At 38.5% G+C, this 16,805-nt stretch overlaps 1 protein-coding gene and 1 long non-coding RNA gene across 5 annotated transcripts in view; one reads left to right on the top strand and one right to left on the bottom strand.

Annotated features, from left to right (window-relative positions):
• Positions 1-16,805, top strand: part of FGF1 (fibroblast growth factor 1) — a 167,411-nt gene that overhangs the window by 12,493 nt on the left and 138,113 nt on the right. The window contains exons 1-2 of one of the 3 annotated variants that reach the window (XM_007473805.2): positions 4,466-5,020; positions 5,307-5,623. The exons of 1 other annotated variant lie outside the window; for it this stretch is intronic. The gene's annotated coding sequence lies outside the window, so the exon portion shown is untranslated. Of the gene's footprint in view, positions 1-4,465; positions 5,021-5,306; positions 5,624-16,805 lie in introns of those variants that run through there. One more of the 3 variants, XM_056821848.1, reaches the window with a different exon arrangement.
• Positions 1-16,805, bottom strand: part of LOC130458226 (uncharacterized) — a 124,211-nt gene that overhangs the window by 34,356 nt on the left and 73,050 nt on the right. The gene's annotated exons all lie outside the window — the stretch shown is intronic.

The raw sequence follows: 16,805 nt of genomic DNA, 5'->3' as shown, positions 1-16,805 counted from the left end.
ACCAAGGGTCACGTAGCTAGGAAGTATCTGAGGCATAATCTGAACCCAGGACCTCCCATTGCTAGGTCTGGCTCTCTATCCACTGAACTATCTAGCTATCCCTCTGACTTTATAAAAGAGACCACTTTTGATATTTCCAAAAGCCCCATCTGGGAGCTAGGTGGTACAGTGTTTAGAGTGCTGGGCTTGGAATTGGAAAGTCTCATCTTCATGAGTTCAAATTTGGCATTGGACACTTAATAGTAGTGTGACTTTGGGCAAATATCACTCAATTCCATTTGCCTCAGTTTCCTTATCTATAAAAAGAGCTGGAGGATGAAATGGCAAATCATTCCAGTTATCTTTGCCAAGAAATAGGGTCACAGAGAGTCAAATATGACTGAAAACAACTCACAAATTAACCTAGAATGAATCAATTGCTTCTCTATAGTGAACACTGTTACAGTGAGATGTCAGAGGATCATATTCACTCTGATTTTGATTGTTCAATGGATCTATGCCCTCATTCATGAGGGAACTGCTTTCATTTTCCATTGCTTAAAAAAATAAATATATAAACCACCTGAAATAAAAATGGAGACTAAGTAACATCAAAGTGAAGTCATTTTTCATCTCAATGACTCATTAATCCTCTTATCCCAAATCTCTCAAGGAGCCACATAGTATAGCCAAGAGTGCTGAATTTAGACCTGAGTTTGATTTTCAGCTCTGTCATGGACTACCTACACAACCTTGGTCAAGTTGATGTGGGCTAACATTGGGCAGTAAGGGACAGTAAAAGGAACAGGACCCTTATACTCTGAAATCTTGCATTTCTCATTAGTTAGCACTGGTTAAGCATCAACTACAAAACCTGTAGTTTCAGCATTAGTCAAGCATGAATTGCAGATTGGTCAATTACCCATTCTGTGTACTATATCTGTAATATTCCATACTGGGCATCACCTTTGTGCCTAATCTGTTTTATGGTTCTTAGAACCATAGGACATAATTATTTACCTATAGTGGTCTTCCAGTGGACCACTCTGCCATGTTCTCTTTCTAGAAGGGCATTGAGACCTCTCCCACATTGACAAATGGTGACAAGTTGGACAATGGGGGAACATGGAAACTGTGAATCGGGAACTCTAGCATTCCAGAAGAATCCCCCAAACTTGTGCATGTCCCTTATTCATTATGGCATCAAACCCTAAAACATGCTTCCACCTGAATTTGGAATAGGAGATGACAAACTTCCAGACCCCAATAAATATGCCAACCCTGATCCACATTGTGTGGAAGCTGCCACTCTACAATGGAAGTTGCCACTCTACAGCCAGAACTGCTACTCCATACTATCAGCTCCAAAGAGGCTACTCTAAAGAGGCTAGTCCCAGAACTTATCTATCATCCCTAAGGCTACTTGATTATTCTCCAGACTATTCCAATTGGGCTATTATACTAGCATAAACTACTTCTTCAAATAAAATTCTTTTCTTACTTCTGGATTGAATGGAGTTTGAGTCTCCCATTCTTGGGGAAAGACTCTGTTACAAATTTGGGTGTGTTTCTCCCACAACAAAGTCACCTACATCTCTGACTTTACTGTTCTCATTTGTAAAATGAGTAGGTTAGACTTTTAAGGCCCTCTAGCCATAAATGTATCAGCTGGGTACTCAATGCAGTTTGGAGCTAGTTTATAAAGTAATCTTTCTGAATACCAACCATACAAAAAAGACTCCCATCCCCTTTTCACTGGCTTGACTAATGTCTATGTTTTTGTATTATGTTCCAATTGATATCTCCACATACCCATAGGATTTCATTGGTGTAGGAACTCTTGAATGAGGAAACTCCCTGTATCAGAACAGGTCAGCACCTTCTCTGCAACATAGAGAATCTTAGAGAGTTGCCTAAAGTGCTGAGAAAGGAAGGGAAGTGACAGCCAGTAAAGAATGAAGGCAATATCTGAACATAGGTCATCCTAGCTCCAAGACCAGACCTCCCTATTATATGCCATGTTGACAATGAAGTAGATAGAGCACTGGGCTTGAAATCAGGAAGACTTTCTGAATTAAAATCTGGACTCAGATATTTACTTACTACTATGTGATCCTGGGCAAATCACTTCACCCTGTTTGCCTCCGTTTTCTCATCTGTAAAATGAGCTAGAGAAGGAAATGGCAAACCATTCCAGTATCTCTGCCAAGAAAACCCCCAAAATGTGGTCAAAGAGTCAAGAGTGATTGAAATAATTGAACAACAATAAAACTCACATCCAAAATGGTCAAGGAATGATATTATGGTTAGAAAACAAAGTCTGGGAAATGAGAAAACAGGTCTTTTGATTCTGACTCTATATTACATGATAACTCTGTGGCAAGTTTATTTACTATTCTGGGCCTTAAAGAAATTAGTAGCAAAAAGAAGTTTTCCCATAGACTGGATTCTTTCTTTCTTTCTTTCTTTCTTTCTTTCTTTCTTTCTTTCTTTCTTTCTTTCTTTCTTTCTTTCTTTCTTTCTTTCTTTCTTTCTTTCTTTCTTTCTTTCTTTCTTTCTTTCTTTCTTTCTTTCTTTCTTTCTTTCTTTCTTTCTTTCTTTCTTTCTTTCTTTCTCTCTCTCTCTCTCTCTCTCTCTCTTTCTTTCTTTCTTTCTTTCTTTCTTTCTTTCTTTCTTTCTTTCTTTCTTTCTTTCTTTCTTTCTTTCTTTCTTTCTTTCTTTCTTTTTCTTTTTTTTTTGAAAAACCTTTATCTTCTGTCTTAGATTCAATTTTAAGTATTGGTTCCAAGGCAGAACAGTGGTAAGGGTTACACAATAGGGGTTAAATGATTTGCCCAGGTTCATACAGCTAGGAAATACCTGAGGCCAAATTTGAACCTAGGACCTCCTGTCTCACCATTGAATCACCTAGCTGCTCCAATTGGATTATTTCTTTTTCTTTTTTTCTTTAAAACTCTTACCTTCCACTTTGGAATCAATAGAATCAATACTACGTATTGATTCCAAGGCAGAAGAGTGGTAAGGGCTAGGCAATGGGGGTTAAGTGATTTATTTAGAGTAGCACAGCTAGGAAATGTCTGAGGTCAAATTTGAACCCAGGACCTTCCATCTCTAGGCCTGGCTCTCAATCCACTGAGCTACCCAGTTGTCCCCTCTAGTTGGATTATTTCTAAGGTACCTTTGAACTAAAATATTTTATAGTTTATTAAATATTATTAAAGTTTCTACCTCACATAGAGTACTAATTATTTTTTAAAAGAATTAGAGCACAAAAAAATGAAACAAAAACAATGCAGTTTCCCTGAGATGAATCAGATAGATGTGTTAGTTACTTAGAGTAATTATTATGAGTGTATATTATCATCCAGTTCAACCCACTCATTTTCCAGATTATTTTATGATGTGTAGAAGTGGCAACTGAATGAGATTTCCATTTGGTAAACCCTGGCTCTGTGATGATGGAATGGCTTTTCAGGTGAGATTGATGCTACTAACTTGCCCTCAGAGTTTCTGAGTCTCCCAGTGCTAATAAAAGAGAGAGCCTTCTTTCTTAGATTCAAAAAGATAATTTCTACTTGCATGTACCCTGAGGAATTCCAAGATTCCTTGATGCAGGATAATAAGTTTCTCCCTAACACCACTGGGTGCTGACAGCTGCTCATGTGAGGAAGGGATGGAATGAGAATGCTTTCCAGTTCTGACAGGTCAGTCTGTAGCCTGAATGAATCAGTAACAGGGTAGCTGACTGGGCAGGTACACAAACTCCTATAATTAGATACAAAAAGCATTTGGTAAGCTCCCACTAGGCACAAAGGCACTCTACTTATGAAGCAGTGGAGATCTAAAGAAAGATTAAACTATGAAACAGTCCCTGCCCTCAAGGAACTTCCATTCTGCTGGGGGATACATACAACATGTTTCCAAGGAAGGGCAAGCAAAGTCTTATGCCAAGGGAAAAGAGAATGTTATCAATTAGAGGGAAAAGGTGGGTCTTTGAGAGACCTCCGACTTGGTACCTGACCTTCACAAGGGCTTCTTCAAGCCTGAGTTCTAGAGTGTGTTCCAGACGTAGGGGAAGCAGTTATGAGAAGAAGATGGCGTTTTATATGCAGAGAATAGGCCAATATAAACAAACATATACACAGAAGGCCTTCGATTTCTTTGAGGAGGAGAGAACCTCCCTTAATTACAGAAAACTGCTAACCGCATTTCCATTTAGCCGCTCCAAGACAATCTTCTCAACCCGTGTCTTTCATCTTGGCCTCTTCTCTCATTTTCTGGTCAATGGTGTATTCTGGTATAGGCAGCCTCCCACACATGCCCATCATCTATTCAGGTGGACTCTAGCATGGCCACATGCTGCTTTGTAGGAGCTCACTGGAGAAGCTTCCACTTTTTTTTTTTTTTAAACCCTTACCTTCCATCTTAGAATCAATACTATGTATTGTTCCAAGGAGGTCAAACTTTTTTTTCTGATTCTCATCGGATAAATCTGGGTTTTCTGTATCACTTGTCAAATCCGGTAAAGGATGATTGAAATACCCTCTCAGATCTGACTCCACCTCTTTCTGTCCCTGATATGGGGGTTGCTGTTAGCTTAATACTACCCCTATTCCTTGAGGTTTAGCAACAAAAGCAGACAGACAGACAGACACCTACACATGAGTGCGTACTGGCCAGATGATAGAACTGAAAGGGAAAAGAAAATAGCTGGCTCTCTTTCATCCTGTGATTTGCCGATTTCGGAGAAGCTTTTCTGAGCTATGACCTGCTGTTTCCTTGGTGACCAAAGCCTCAAAATAAACAGGAGACTGCTCAGCTGAGGCCAGTGGTCCATTCAGCTGGGCCATCTGCCCTAAGAAAAACCACGTTAAAAAAAAAAAGAAAGAAAGAGCTTGTGGGAGCAGGAGCTATTAGTGCCTGGTGACTGCTTATCCCTCAGTCTGCTTGGCCCATGGCTGCCCTTCCCTGGTCTTGCTATCTGGCAGATGAAGATCTAGAGTTACTTCACCTCTCCATTCTCAGTCAAGTTTTCTTAAATGTGTGTGTGTGTGTGTGTGTGTGTGTGTGTGTGTGTGTGAGAGAGAGAGAGAGAGAGAGAGAGAGAGAGTGGAGAGAGTGAGTGCATGGGGAAGGGTTGTCTGGGGGGAATTGCTTGTCCACTGATAAACAAGAGTGAGAGAGAGAGAGAGAGAGAGAGAGAGAGAGAGAGAGAGAGAGAGAGAGAGAGAGAGAGAGAGAGAGAGAGAGAGAGAGAGAGAGAGAGAGAGAGAGCAAAAGACCCAGGGATCTCAGCTGAATGCTCTCTGCCTCTCTTTCCTGCACAGAATTCTGGGACCAGTAGCTTGCTCTGTGGCACTGGCTGGAGGAATTCCAGCAACCTGATGTGCATGCCATAGCTCGCCACCTTTCTCCACAAGGAGCTGCAATAAGTCAGAAGTTTCTGAAGCCAGTAAAGGGTTTCTGAGGAGGCAGAAGCCTGAAGCAGCAGCAGCAGCAGCAGCAGTAGCAGCACCAGCACCCAACCTTAGCGACAAAGGGAAACTACAGATCTTGAGGCAAAAGGGAAAAAAGCAAGGGAGTGATCCTACCTTTTCCACTGATTGGGGTAACAGAGAGGCAGCCCTAGTTCCTGCTTCTACAGGTAAGGTTCTGCTGTCTTGGACAGCAGGAGAAAAAAGTTCCATCTCTGTCTAACGCTTGGTTTCTGTGTCCCTGTGTTGGTGAGTGCTCTCTGGAAGATAGGGGGAGGGAGAAAGGAATAAAATGAATGAAGAGGAAAGTCACTGCTATTGTTAGTTGTAAGCAGACACCGTTGGCTGTCAGTGTTCAGGGGAGTTAAGGTTTAGAAACGTATGGACAGCTGGGTAGAAAGCAAGACACAGGTTGGTCCAGGCTTAAGGGAGGAAAAGTGTTATTCAGTGTTCTCTGGCCAGAACTGGGAAAGTTACCCTTTCTTTGAGAGACTGTAGGAACAGCAATATGCTATTGTCATTGCATTGTCATCATCACCCCATCCACAGCTCTGAGTCACTGATGATTAATTATTACTACAGGAATCTTCTTATTTGCTTAATTTCCCATTTTAGACTTTCCTTGTCATTCTTCAGCAGTAGGAGAAAGTTGTAGTTATTAGTGGCTTTGACTGGCATTATCTTACTTAGTTTTACCTCTTTGGATAGCTTTGATACTCAACCATCCTCAAAAGCTATCTGTCCTTGTGGATGCCTTGGACTTACCATTGTACTTTGCTAGCAAAGGTCTGGAATGTGGTGCATGGGTACTGGCATGCCTGCTCAAAGTTCAGATGGGTAGCATCTTGGCAGCTCTATAGGTATTTTTTTACTGAATATCTTTAACTGAGTTTCCATTACACAGAGTAATGGGTTAACCATATTTTTCATCCTGTTTTCTGTTTCATCTCTCCTTTTAAAAAAAAGTTCTTAAATATTTTTATTAATGTGTTTGTATTTTTATATCATAATTTTTTCCTTATTAAATTTTCCATATGCCATACTCCCTACTATAGCTTCCTTTGTAACAACAACCAAAAAATGATCCAGCCAAATTTGCCAATACAATTGCATCCATATCTGCCACATTTGGTATCCTTAGTCATCTGATCTATGGATCTAATTTTGGTCATTACATTTGTTTTGAGTTCAGTTGCTTATATTGTTTGTACTATTTTTATTTATTTCATTGTTGTCATTGTGCACGATTATGGCTTAGTTCTTACTTTACTCTGTATCAGTTCATACAGATCTTCCTGTGTTTCTTTTAATTTCCTCAAATTTATAATTTCTTAGAGTGCAGTAATAGTCTATTGTGTCCACATTCTGCAATTTATTTATCCCTTCCCCAATTAATGGATACTCACTTTATTTATACTATTATTTTGCTGCCACAAAAAGTGATTCTCAGAATATTTAGTATATATACATGCATATATAGTATATCTATCTATATCGATCAATATTTTGTATGTACTGACATGAACTTAATATGCACTCAGCACTGTGCTAAGTGTGGGAGATAAAAGGAAAAAGCAAATAGTCTCCACTCAAGGAGTTTACTTTCTAATAAGAGAAACAACAAACACATCATTGGTACACATAAGTATATTATATTATAAATATAGATACATACATATGTGTGTGTACATAGAGAGATAGATAGATAATAGTATACTTTACTTCTTCCCAAAAATGTTTCCTCTGGGAACTCATGGTCCTTCTGGAACATTGACCAAACAAGAAATGAATTTGGAGAAGGGATAAGGCAGAAGGTACTTAGGAGTCACCTTAGGAACCATGACAACCAACATTCTTTGGGGTTCCATGGCTGGGTAAAATTAATTTACCTATTGGTTTTTGCCAAGAATAAAGATGAGACAGTTTTTGGTTTCCCTCAGACAATGGGATAATTGCTCAAATAGCCTGTGAGGTAAGCTGAGCTTTCTGTACTAGGCTAGAATTAAGATCAGGAACAATTTAAGTTCCATCTCAGGGCTTGGCATAGTGTGTACCAGCTTGGCTGATGTCATTAGCTGATAAACAAGATCCTACCCTGTATTGAGGACCTCTTGGAATAGGAAATGGTAACAGATAGGAATCTGTCAATTGATTAAAAGTTAGGCAGGGTAGGAAGCTAGAACATGTTACTTATTAATAATGAAAAAAGTAAGTTTTCTCTGTAGAATTCATATGTTTTTTTGTCCCAGTTCTTATAGTAGCTTTACTATAGTAGTATTTTTCTAATCATCACCCCCCCCCCCCCATCATCATCATCATCATTGGTCTACTCCTGAGAATTTCTTTTTGGGGAAACCTTCCTTCTCAGACTCATATAGCATGTTGCTCTTACTCTCTGATGCACATATCATATCATATAATGTATTATGGTTATCCATGTTTCTCTGTCTGTTGGTCTGTCTTTGTCTATCTGTCTCTCTTCTTACTTCTTCCATTAGACTATAATCTCCAGGAGGGTCAAGACTAGGTTTTATTTCCATTTGAACCTCCCTGTAGAGCCTAGCACACTGTGTTGTACACAGTAGGCACTTCATAAATGTCTGTTCAACCCTACTCACCATATGGGTGAGTTGACTCTTGACACTTGACTCTTCTATCAATGTAAATTTCATACCAATCCAATTCAGTTTAATTCAACAGCATTTTTAAAGCACTTGTTGTGTCTGAGGCGATATTCAGGGTGCTGGGGTTATACCATAGTCCCAATCCTTAAGATTATGTGAGGGGAGGAGGAAGCTGGGTGGCTCAGTGGATTGAGAGTCAGGCCAAGAGACAAGAGGTCCTAGGTTCAAATCTGGCCTCAGATACTTCCCAGCTTTGTGACCCTGGGCAAGTCACTTGATCCCCATTGCTTAGTTCTTACCACTCTTCTGCCTTGAACCAATACACAGTATTGATTCTAAGACGGAAGGTAAGGGTTTTTTAAAAATTAAAACAACAACAACAAAAAATTATGTGAGAGGCAGATAGGTAGCACAATCTATAGAACACCAGACTTGGAATAGGGAGGTCCTGGGTTCAAATTTGACCTCAGACACTTCTTAGCTATGTGACCCTGGGCAAGTCACTTAACCCCATTTGCCTGTTCCTCGCCACTCTTTTGCCTTAGAATCAGTATGTAAGACAGTAAATAGGTAAGGGTTATTGAAAAAAAGATTATTGTCTAATGGGAGGCAATATATGCCATGTACAAAAATAAATATGAAATAAGTTGAAACATGATAGGAGAAAAGGAGATATCCAGAGGTCATGCTGAAAGAAAATTTGAGGGAGAGATCCTTCATTTAGACACTCAAGGGAGGCTTGCCATTGGAGCTCACTTTCAATAGGGAGAACTGAAGAGGGAACACGCTTCAGACAGAGGAGACAGCCAGGGAGCAAACATGGAGACAGGAGAGAGTAGAATGAGTTTGGCAAATAGTAGTTCAGTCTGGCTGAAATATGGCATGTGTGAAAGAGGAGAGTGTGAAATATGCCTGGGAATGGAGGCTGCAGCCACATCATAGAGGACCCTAAATGCTGACCCTTTCCTTTCCCACAGAGGAATCATGGGGAAGGAACCATAAGAAATATCTGAGCAGGGGCATGAATCCTCGGGCAGTGCTCTAGAAAAATTCTTTTGTTTGACAAGAGCTGAGTCATTCTGTTTGGAGAAGGGAGAGGTAGGAGGCAAATGCCCAGATGACACAGTGGGGACAAACCAGTACAAAATCAATCAGCATTTATTAAGCTCTTAATATGTACTTAATATTATATTATAATATTGATAATATTATAACATATTTATAATATTAATAATATAATTAGTATAATATTATATTATAATATTATAAAAAAGCTCTTAATGTCATGTGAAATGTTGGAGATAAAAAGGAAAAGCAAAAAGACACTGCTCTCAAGGGACTTACAGTCTAACAGGAAGGACAACATATACAGACCAGCACATATAAGATCAATGCAGAGGAGATGGAAGGTAAGCCCCAGCAGCTGGGAGGACTGGGAAGGACTTCCTAAATCCATCTCCGTTGTGGTTACTCAGTCACTTTTCAGTCATGCCCAGTTCTTCCTGATCTCATTCGGGCTTTCTTGGCAAAGATACCGGAGTGGCTTGCCATTTCCTTCTCCGGCTCATCTTCCAGATGAGGAAACTGCTGCAAACAAGGCTAAGTCTCTTGCCCAGGGTCACACAGCTGCTAAATGTCTGAGGCTGGATTTAAACTCAAGTTTCCCTGACTTCAGGCTCAGTGTTCTGACCACTGTGCCACTTAGCTGCCCAGATCCATCTGAGAAAGTTCAGAGCACAGGCATCACCAGAGACGAGACCATGATATTATCTCAAAGCCAAAGGCTACATCTAGGAACTCTTCCTTGACCCACCCTCAAGACAGTAATGACCTTTCTCCTTGTAACTTATTTACACATAGGATCTCACTTGTTCCTCACAACAATCCTGTGAGGTAGATGCTGATATTTTCTGCATTATTTAGATGTGGAAACCGAGGCTAAGAGATGTTAAGTTGCTCAGAATCACACAACTGGTAAGCATCTGAGGCAGGATTTACATTGAGGACTTCTTGACTCCTAAGTGCAAATCTCTATCCACTGTACCCTCTAGCTCTTCTGAACTCAGTTTCCTTATTTGTAAAGTGTTGAATTAATAACCTCTAAGGTATCACCCCAGGAGCTAGGCAGGATAATAGAGAGGGTGCTGGGCTCAGAGTCAGGAAGACTACTCTTCCTGAGTTCAAATCTGGCCTCTGCCGCTTACTAGTTGTGTGATCCTGGGCAAGACAGTCAACCCTGTTTGCCTCAGTTTCTTCATCTATAAAATAAGCCAGAATAGGAAATGGTAAACCACCCCAGTATCTCTGCCAAGAAAATCCCAAATGGACTCACAAAGAGTCAGACATAACAGAAAAGGGCTCGACAACAAAAGATATCACCTTGTTTTAAATCCTATGATTGTGGGGGCAGCTAGGTAGCTCAGTGGATTGAGAGTCAGGTCTAGAGATGGGAGGTCCTAGGTTCAAATCTGGCCTCAGACACTTCCTAGCTGTGTGACCCTGGGCAAGTCACTTGACCCCCATTGTCTAGTTCTTCTTCTGCCTTGGAGCCAATACACAGTATTGACTCCAAGATGGAAGGTAAGGGTTTTAATAAAAATAAATAAATAAATAAATAAATAAATAAATAAAGCCTATGATTGTCTTCCATTTGGAAAATGAAGTCCTTTATCTGTGGCTTGTTCTACACACAGTCCTAGTGATAACAAATAAGAACAGGTAGAAAAATGTCTTCTTGCAATTTGTTCATGCAAATGGAACCCTTATTCAATAAGGTACATGCATTACTTGCAGAGACTGCTATTTAAACTGAAATTCTTAGCAAGTAGCATAAAGACAACAGAGAAGAGGCCTCTGTCTGAGACCCAGAGTCTCCAAGGAAATCCACACTGTTTTCTAAGAGATAAACATCACTCCTAATAGTCAGCTAGTTCCCCTTTAAACACTGCATTCCAAAGTGAGACTGACTTTTGGAACCTTTGCCCATTGCCCGGCTGGCTTATACCCAGACACAGATGCTGACTCATTCTTCACAGAGATACCACCTTGTCATTCCACTGTGGATATTATAGCATCAATAATAAACATTTGCATTTAATGAATCACCATCACAAATGAAAGGGAAAATGCTGATCCCTTTGCTAGGCAATGCAGAAATTATTGAAATAATCTGGAAGAGTAATTGAATTATATTTGTGACTTTCTACAGATAGAGGGGAAAAAAAGACTTTAGGTCTAAGAATAATAATTCACATTTTTACAGGAGGGTACATTCATGCCCTTAAAGATTTTCAGAGTACTCTTGCTATAACACTTCCAAGTTGCAGCTGCAGTCTTACCTCTTTTACAAATGAGGAAACTGAGGTTGTCTGGCTTTTCCACAGTTAAATAGCCAGTTTCTCAGGTAAGATTCAAACCCTAATCATCTGATTCACTGTCTAGCATGCTATCCATCAACCAACACTCAAGAGGTATTCATGAAGAACCTACTATGTGCCAGGCAGTATGCCAGGTACTAGATGGGAAAACAAGTACAAAAAATGAAAAAAAATCCCATATTCGATGAGTTTACGTGTCTCATAAAGGCAGCTGCCCTCAACAAGTTGTTGATAAGTTGACTAAGGCTCCATTTTTGATTAGACAATGGAATTTCCTTTCTCACAAGAGGGCTAGATTTCTCAAGTACCTCCCTCTCCAGGAGGCTTGTGAAATCCAGGATCCAGTCCAGTGGGATAGCCATTTATGGCATGATAGCCCATGTGAGCCTAAGATTGTCTCTGGTGTTTGGTTGCCTCTGCTCCAACTCCAGGGGGAGCTGGGAGAAGGCTGGGTTGCCAAGGAGTGTGCTCAGCCTGAGTGACTTCAGCTTGTCCTACCCTTTGAGGGGAAGTCCTTCCCAAAGGTGCCAGACTGATGACTGATGAGAAGTAGCCCGGGTTACCTCTGGATAACTGTACTATAATAATGTGTCATTCATTTAATTTAATTCATTTACTCATCTGTGTTAAAGGCTAAAAGCTTAGGTGTGTGTAAACAGGGAATTTTATTTTTCATTTTTTAAAGGTAAATATTCATCAACTACTTAATCACTAATGATATTATTCTTATACACCAAATTAAAGCAATTAAAACTTAACTAAAGTTAATTTCTCTTGGTATGATAGGATCATTGGTTTAGAGCTAGAAGGGATCTCAGAGGCTATCTAATCCAACTCACTCATTTTACAAATGATGAAAAATGAGGCTCTGACAATTTTAATGACTTTCCTAAGGTCACAAAGCTAATACATGGCAGAGCCAATTCATACAAAGCTTTCTATGTTTCATTATATTCCTTATAGCAATTATTTCTTGCTGCATACTAATATGCCCAGATTCATGTACTGTAATTTTTTCAGCAATCCTTCAGTTAACACATACTTTTTCTGCTACTTTCCTCCCCCTCCTCTACCACAAAGAAAGTGGCTATGAATATTTTGGCATATATTGGACCTTTTCTTTTATCTTCTTTGGGACATATGCCTAGTAGTGGGGTTTCCATATCACTGGATATAGGGGATGGTTTCATAACTTTTCTTGCTTAATTACAAATTGATTTAAAGAAAGACTAGACCATTCACACCTAAACCAAAGGTGTATTTGTTTGCATGTGATATGTAGTCTCATTAAAGTTTTAATTTGCATTTCTCTTACTAATATTGATTATGGAACATGTTCTCAAGTGGCCAATTTCTAGTTTTCAATTCTTCCTTTAAAACTATTGTTGATATTATCTGACCATCTATCTACTAAGGAATTGTTCTTGATAGTCTATATTTGTGTCCATTCATAAATATCTTAGACATCAGATATTTAACAATGATTTTTAATATAATTTTCCCCTCTCTATATTTTCCCTTTTTTCTAATTCCATTGGTTTTTGTTTATGTAAAAGTTCTTTGGTTTTAGATATTTGAAATAATTTTGTCTTTTATTATTCCTCCCTCCTTTGTTTTAAGGATTCAACATCCTCAATCCTATCTTTAGTCATAGTTATGCAAGGTAACTATACTTATTTTTATTTAAAAATTTTAAATGATGGGGCCTTATATATTCAGTGCATATAAAATTTTAAATGATGGGGCCTTATATATTCAGTGCATATATCCATTTTGAGCTCATTTCAAGTTTAAAAGACACATAGTAAAAGCTATTAATTTGAATCTAATTTTTGCTAAACTGTTTTCTAGTTTCCCCAAAAAGTTTTCTCAAAAAGGGAGTCCTTCCTCTGATCATTTGTTTTTGTGCTCATCAGTCTCAATCTACTCTTTTTGATAGCTTATTTTTTTACTTATCTAGGCTGTCCTTTGAGTCTAGTTTTCTTTTTTAAGCCAATATGAAATAGTTTTGATGACTACTTGAGATAATTTGATATTTGTTTGAATAATATTTGATGTAATATGGCTTGATATCTAGTAATACCTGTCTTACTTTAATAGCATTTTTTCTCATCTTCCTTTGAGATTTTAGACATTTGCTCTTCTAAATGAAATTTGTCATTTTTTTTTCTAGTTATAAAAAGTATCCACTTGGTAATGTGATGGGTCAAGCACTAACTATAATTTTAGGTAGTTTCAGCATTTTTGTTTTATTTTCATGGCCCAATCATGAGCAGTGACTATTTCTATAATTATTTGTTTTTTATAATCTTTATAATATCTATAGCTATATTTTTATAACATCATGGTCTTGGTAGCTTAATTCCCAGATATTTTGTGAATTTTAAATGTGTTTTCTCTTATCATTTCTTCCCTCTTTAAAAAGTACTCAGTAGAAATAGAAGACCCCTTCCATGTCTATGACTTTTAGTGTTTTAAATAAATGAATGCTGTATTCTGTCTGAGGCTTTTCCTGCAACTATTGAAATAATGATGGTTTTAAAATTTTGTTTATAGTTTATGTGATTATTTTAATTTTTTCCTTAAGTTGAGCCATTTTTGCATTCCTGCTAGAAATCCAATTTGATCATAGTAAATTATTTTCTCACTATGTTGTCACAGTCTCCTTGCCAGGATCATAGATTTATAGCAGAAAGGAACCTTAGAAGTCACTGAATCCAACCCCTTCATGATCAGAAAAAAAAGTATTATATTTGTAATTTTTACATTAGTATTCAAAAGTGACATTGGTCTATAGTTTTCTTTTTCTGCTCTGTCACTTTCTTGTTTGGGAATCAGGTTCATTTTGTATTTAAAAAGGAGTCATTGAATTGTCTCTATTTTTAAAAATAATTTTGTAGCATAGGTATTAATCTATCTTTGAGTCTTCCGGATATCACTTATAAATCCATCTGCCTCAGGGTTTCTTCTTTGTCATTTAATTTATGGCCTGCCGGTAGGATATGCTTAATAAATGCTTGTTGAATTGAATTGTAAAAATGTCCATGCCATGGGGGCACCTGAGTGGTTCAGTGGATTGAGAGCCAGGTCCAGAGATAGGAGGTCCTGGATTCAAATCTGGCCTCATACACTTCCTAGTTGGGTGGCCCTGGGCAAGTCACTTAACCCCCATTGCCTAGTCCTTACCACTCTTCTGCCTTGGAACCAATACATAGTATTGGTTCCAAGACAGAAGGTAAGAGTTAAAAAAAAAAAAAGGAATGTCCATGTCTGCCCAATCAACTACCCTGCTGCTGCTTCAAGTGAGTTTTTTAGATTGACCTTCAGAACTAGAAAGCATTCCTGTCTCATTCCTCCATCATGTGGGCAGCTCTCAGGACTAGGGTGTTGAGATGGAATCCTATAATCCCACATTAAGAAATTTCATAACTCCTTTTGGCACATATAAGGAGGAACTATAATTTTTGACCAGTTTTAATTAGTACTGTTTAGAAAGATTGATGTTTGTGGATTTCTTTTGCATCTTACTATCTACTTAACAGAAACTATTAATTATCTTGATTAGTTTCTTATCTTATTCTCTAGGGTTTTCCAAGTAAACTACCATATCCCCTGAAAAGCAGGAACAAATTAGTTTCCTCTCTGCTAATACATACACACATGCATACATACCTAATTTCTCTTTAATCTTATTGCTATAGTTAGTATTTCTGTGTTAAATAATAGAGAGGACAGCAGTCAGTCTTCTTTTACCCACAGAGCTAAGACCTGAACCCAGAACAGTGATATCATGCTATTTGTAAAACTCATTACAATGTATACTATTGAGATGTATATGATGACTTAAATAAACCAAATATGAATTTATGAAAATAAGTTTTTACAAAGTATATGAATTGAGATGTGGGCAATTATTTCCTATAAAAAAAAGTTCCATTCCAGCCAAAGTAAATAACTAGCTATTTCTTGAACTGGACAATCTGCCTCCAACCCCTGTGCCTCCGCACAAGTCATTCCCTCATTCCAGAAATGCATTCCTTCCTTATCTTTGCTTTTTAGACCCTTTATCTTCCTTAAGTCTCAGCTCATCTACAGCCTTCTCTGGGAAGCCTTCCCTGTTCTCTCCAATTGGAAATGTTTTCTCCTCCAAATGACTTCATGTCATATTCATTGATATACTCGTTATGTTTCTTCATTAAAATGTATGCTCTTTAAAGGCAGGGAATGTTATTTCATTTTTGCTTTTGTATCCCTAGCACTTGAGAAAAGGAATAGTAAGAATGGGTAGTCCTAGGAAAAGTCATTGATTAATCATGTTTTTCTAATGCTTTTTCTTCTAGGTCTTCTCTTTATTTCTCTCCTCTCCTCTCCTCTTCTCTCCTCTCCTGTCTCCTCTCCTCTTCTCTCCTCTCTTTTCCTCTCCTCTCCTGTGCTCTCCTCTCCTCTCCTGTGCTCTCCTTTCCTGTGCTCTCCTCTCCTTTCCTGTGCTCTCTTCTCCTCTCTTGTGCTCTCCTGTGCTCTCCTGTGCTCTCCTGTGCTCTCCTGTGCTCTCCTGTGCTCTCCTCTCCTCTTCTCTTCTCTTCTCTTCTCTTCTCTTCTCTTCTCTTCTCTTCTCTTCTCTTCTCTTCTCTTCTCTTCTCTTCTCTTCTCTTCTCTTCTCTTCTCTTCTCTTCTCTTCTCTTCTCTTCTCTTCTCTTCTCTTCTCTTCTCTTCTCTTCTCTTCTCTTCTCTTCTCTTCTTCTCTTCTCTTCTCTTCCTTTATCAGGTCCTATGGATTTAACTATTTATATAATTCCTAGATTTATATATTCACTTGTAATCGCTTCCTCAACTTTATTTCTGCCCTATCAGTTTATGTATTACACATTTCAGACTGGGTGTCCCAGAAACAGTTTAAGCTTAATATAGCTAAAAATTGAACTAATTATCTGTCCCCCTAAATTCTCACCTCTTCCAAAATTCTCTATTTCTATTGAAGGTATCACCATTCTTCCAGTTTCCCAGGTATCCAACCTTGGTATTATCCTGGATTTTTCACTCTCCCTCACCCCATTTAGGCTATCAATTGCCAGATCTTGCCATCTCTAACTTCATAGCATCTCTTATACATCAGACCCGCTGTCTCCCTTCACACAATGCCTGCTTTAGTTCAAGCATTTATTCTCTTTCTTAGGTTTTGCAACAGCTTCTTAATGCTTGTTGCTCCCCATTCCAATCCATCCTACACACTGCTGCCAAAGTAATTTCCTTTCAGTGCAGATCTGACCATGTGACTCCTCTATTCAACCCACTCCAATGACTTCTTATTGCCTCTAGGATAAAATATGAACTTCTTGGTTTAACTTTTAAAG

The sequence above is a fragment of the Monodelphis domestica genome, chromosome 1 (assembly GCF_027887165.1).
Source record: "Monodelphis domestica isolate mMonDom1 chromosome 1, mMonDom1.pri, whole genome shotgun sequence".
Classification (NCBI taxonomy): domain Eukaryota; kingdom Metazoa; phylum Chordata; class Mammalia; order Didelphimorphia; family Didelphidae; genus Monodelphis; species Monodelphis domestica.
Note: the sequence above shows the minus strand (reverse complement) of the source record. Positions and strands in the feature narration are given on the sequence as shown.